The sequence below is a fragment of the Pinus tabuliformis genome, chromosome 3_1, assembly GCF_031772625.1.
Source record: "Pinus tabuliformis cultivar Carrire ecotype Pingquan chromosome 3_1, CPIR1, whole genome shotgun sequence".
Taxonomy (NCBI): domain Eukaryota; kingdom Viridiplantae; phylum Streptophyta; class Pinopsida; order Pinales; family Pinaceae; genus Pinus; species Pinus tabuliformis.
The window spans coordinates 717748483-717752851 of NC_142301.1; the positions used below are offsets into that span (position 1 = coordinate 717748483).

At 38.4% G+C, this 4369-nt stretch overlaps 1 pseudogene; it reads right to left on the reverse strand.

The window, feature by feature from the left end:
• Positions 1 to 684: 684 nt before the first annotated feature.
• LOC149189282 (heat shock cognate 70 kDa protein 2 pseudogene) lies at positions 685 to 2643 on the reverse strand (annotated as a pseudogene).
• Positions 2644 to 4369: the final 1726 nt, after the last annotated feature.

The window sequence follows — 4369 nt, forward strand, 5'->3', positions numbered from 1 at the left end:
ATATATATATATATATATATATATATATATATATATATATATATATATATATATATATATATATATATATAAGAGAGATTTCCTTGTGAATGTCATAGAAAATAATTTCTTTAGCTTCATTTTTAACACTCAGGGCTCTAGGTTACCAGAATACAGTTCTCATATTCAATACTTATTTTATGACTGGACAATGATTGAATTAAAAAAATACAAATTCAATATTCATAAGTGGTTTTTTCTTTCCTACGGAAACCAAGAAGGTGCATGGAAATTCAATAATTCTCTCTTTAAGTCACTTCCATGCCCACCTTTAAGAAATGACAACTCCACCTCCCTTCCCCATTCATAGTAATGAGAAGTTGGAATTTTGAGTTTGGCAGGCAACAAATGATTTTTTTTTCTCAGAGGTCCCACCATTGCGCCCTACATGAAATCCAAGTTGTTTCACAACTACTAAGTACGAAGGGAGGTTTTTACAATGAAGATACCTTCTAGCTTTCTCAGATCGAATGGCCATCTATTTCATTGAGGTTCAAAATTAACATAAAATTGTCATAATAGTCAGCAATTGCATCATTAACTATAAAATGCGCTTGTTAAGTTTGAAAATCAAAATTATGCTAATAGTGATACAATTCTTACAACGTAAAATACTGTAATATGATATACATTTTGAGAGATAGATTAGTCCACTTCTTCAATCTTAGGGCCAACACCTCTACCACTGGACAATCCACCCTCAGGAGGAATGCCACCAAGGTGACCTCCAGGCATGATACCACTTGCACTTTGATACATCTTTGCAATTATTGGGTTGCACATGCTCTCAAGTTCCTTCATTTTATCATCAAATTCATGAGCGTCAGCTAGCTAGTTGTTATCCAACCGTTGAATGGCCTGGTCGATTGCATCGTTAATCTTCTTCTTGTCAGGTGGATCCACCTTGGCAGAATTATTCTCATCCATGATCGTGTTCCTCATGTTATAAGCATAGTTCTGCAACAAGTTTTTAGACTCAACCTTACACTTGTGCTCTTCATCCTCAGACTTGTACTTCTCAACTTCCTGAACCATCTTCTCAATATCTTCCTTCCTCAACCTACCCTTGTCATTAGTGATTGAAATCATGTTCTTTTATCTAATGGTCTTGTCCTCAGTCAAAACATTCAAAATACCATTGGCATCACTATTAAAGCAGCATGTGATATGAGGAACACCTGTGGGAGCAGGTGGGATACCAAATAATTCAAACTTACCCAACAATGTTTTTTCTCCTATTCCTGTTCTCTCATCTTCATACACCTGAATGAGAACATCGGGTTGGTTGTCCGAGTATGTAGAGAAGACCTTCTCTTTCTTTGTAGGAATGGTTGTATTTCTAGGAATCAAAAATAGTCATAAAACCATATGTTGTCTCCAGACCAAGGGAGAGAGGAGTAAAATCAAGAAGTAACAGGTCTTGAACCTTCTCATTTCCTTCTCCACTTAGAATAACAGCCTGCACTACATCACCATAGGCAACAACCTCATCAGGGTTAATGCTCTTGTAGAGCTCTTTCCCATTAAAGAAGTCCTGCAACAATTGTTTCACTTTGGGAATTATAGTAGACCAACAAACCAAAACAACATCATGGATAAAGCTTATATCCATCTTAGCATCTCTCAAACACTTTTCAATAGGCTCCATACAATTTCTGAATAGATCCATATTCAGTCTTCGAACCTAGCTCTAGTAATTATTGAATAAAATTTGGTACCTTCATACAAAGAATCAATCTCTATGGTTGTCTGAGTAGTGGATGAAAGAGTCCTCTTGGCCCTTTCACAAGAGGTCCTCAATCTTCTTAAAGCCCTAGCATTACCACTAATATCCTTCTTGAACTTCCTTTGAAATTCTTGTACAAAGTGGTTAACCAACCTATTATCAAAACCTTCACCACCCAGATGGGTGTCACCAGCAGTAGACTTCACTTCAAAAATACCGTCTTCAATAGTCAAAAGTGAAACATCAAATGTTCCACCACCCAAATCAAATATAAATACATTTTTCTCACACACATTGTGAGCTTTCTTGTCCAAACCACAGGTAATAAAAGAAGTAGTAGGATCATTGATTATTCTCATCACATTCAACCCAGCAATCACTCCAACATACTTGGTAGCCTACCTCTGTGAGTCATTGAAATATGCAGGAATAGTGATGACGATATTCTTTATTGTGACACCAAGGTAAGCTACTGTGATCTCCCTCATCTTCATCAACAACATGGATGAGATATCCTCTGCAACGAACTGCTACTCCTCGCCTTTGTAATTAACAACAATAATGGGCTTGTCACCATACCCTGGAATTAACTTGAAAGACCGCAACTTGATGTCATTCTGAACAGTAGAGTCATTGAAATGCCTTACAGTCAATCTCTTGGCATCAAAAATAGTATTGGTGGGATTCATGGCAACTTGATTCTTTGCGGTGTCTTCAATGAGTCGCTTAGTATCAGTGAAACCCACATAGGAAGGAGAGGTTTCGTTCCCTTGGACATTTGCGATGATCTGCACTCTATCATGCTACCACACCCCAACATAGGGCTATGTAGTACCGAGATCTATATCGATCATAGGGCCCTCTCCCTTCTCGTCCATTTCAAAACTCTACAAAAGATATTACCCTTAAATTCAAGGAAGAATTAAATAACACAGACATGCAACAAATACTTAAAAGGAAGAGCAACAAAGTCACTCCCCTTCTACCTTCATAGCATATATCCTTACCCAGTTCTAGATATCCTAGATAGGCACATGTTGGGAGAACACTTGCAATAGTGATATAATTGGCCATAAACCTAGCGGCTTACATTTTTTGAAAGAGTTCTATTAGAGTCGGTCTTGTCAGTCCTCCATCAGAGATCAAAACTCTTTCTCCATTTCATTTTTAGGAGCCCCGCTCCATTCAATCAGCTGCATTCTACTAGGGGTATGCCATAATCTAACGAAAAAAGTCTTGTTAGTCAGTTCCCCTCATATCTGGCACCTACTGGCTCAAGTCTTTTGTCAAGGTTCACTAAAGTCCATGACAATCAATGTTCGATCTTTTAATGGATGAGAATTTTCAGTCATTAGGTCTAGGGATCAGATAAATTGGTCTTAAAACATGTCCAATAAAGCCATGCAGGCCAGAGGGAGGCCCTTACAAAGTTATGATTCAGAAATTTTCATCGTCATGTTGACAGATTACGACTGTTCTTCAAAACTCTGTTTTGAAGAAAAGTCAAATAGTGTGTCATTTGTGATAATTTTCAAAAAAGTCTTCAGTTGATTCCTTCAAGTGCAGTCATGGTTTCTTTGGCCAAATGCCATGTCGTGCGACCCCTGCAAAAGTACCAAAAAATTTCATCATTTTAGCTAAAAATTCAAAGGGAAAAGTGAAATTCAGTGTTGCATTAAATCAGTGAAAAGTGTCAAAGTGAAACATTATTAAAGTGGGTTTTGAAGAAGAAAAAAATAAACCCATGACTCCAAGGTCTTTATATATAAGTTTCCACAAGAAACCAAATCATTGTGCACACCAAGGTCATAGAGAAACATAGCAAAGTGATTGAGAGTGCAAAGCACGTGTTTGGAGTGAGTTTGGAGTTGGTTTCGGGAATGTGACACACACAGAGGGGCACAACGGATATAGGGAGTGTGGCGCATAGAGTGCGACCCCGCAGTGTAAAACTAAAATGGGCGCGACGCATATACCAAGTGCGGCGCACTGGGTTTGTTGTGTGGTGCACACCCACAGAGGCTCGAAATTGTTCCCAATTGCATCAAATCTTTTGGAATTCCTTCCAATTTCCAGGTAGGGTCTATCTCTTGGCTTGCTCATCAAATTTTGTGAACATATGGTGGTTCATGGCTATGTATAATTGCAATAAAAAATTCCTAAACCCTACCACTTGAAATCACCAAAGCTATTGCTAGGGTTGCAAACTTGTGGTATTGTTGCCAAGGCTCCTCTTTCACCTCTCACTTTTTCATAACTTTCCATTGTTCCCTTCCCCCCATGCCATTTTTCCCTATTTTCCCCACCCAAAAACATTACTAAACCCATATTCCCTATCCCTACACTCATTGGTCAATGTAAACCGAAAACCCTACCCTATAAAATCCCCAAACCCTCCTACATATCTCTAAACAAAATTTCCCCCCATAACCCCTATTCCCATCATATTATTCCCCTTCCTAACACTCTCTTTTTGCATTGTTCCCCTTGGTGGCAGATATCACGACAACACCTAGCTTCATACCATCATCAAGGGGCAGTCCAAGCACAGTACACATACAATAGTCATGGAATCTGAGCATTCATCAGAGTATGAAATGGAAA